Below are 243 nucleotides of genomic sequence, written 5' to 3'. Positions count from 1 at the left end.
GATCAATATAAAACTTCTAAAAAATTATTAACAAAAAAAAAGTAAAATAAATTCAATTTAAATATTTTTAAATAATATAATATCGTTAAAAGGCATTTTACTTATATAAACTAAAAACCAAGCACATATTTATATTAAAAATTTAAAAAAAAATGGAAGAAATATATTAATTTTTTTTACTGTAAGGGAACTCAAATATGAAGTTTAGTATATCACCATATAATATTTATAATTGTTATCAAA

The sequence above is a fragment of the Plasmodium gonderi genome (assembly GCF_002157705.1).
Source record: "Plasmodium gonderi DNA, contig: Pgo-contig_442, whole genome shotgun sequence".
Taxonomy (NCBI): domain Eukaryota; phylum Apicomplexa; class Aconoidasida; order Haemosporida; family Plasmodiidae; genus Plasmodium; species Plasmodium gonderi.
Note: the sequence above shows the minus strand (reverse complement) of the source record.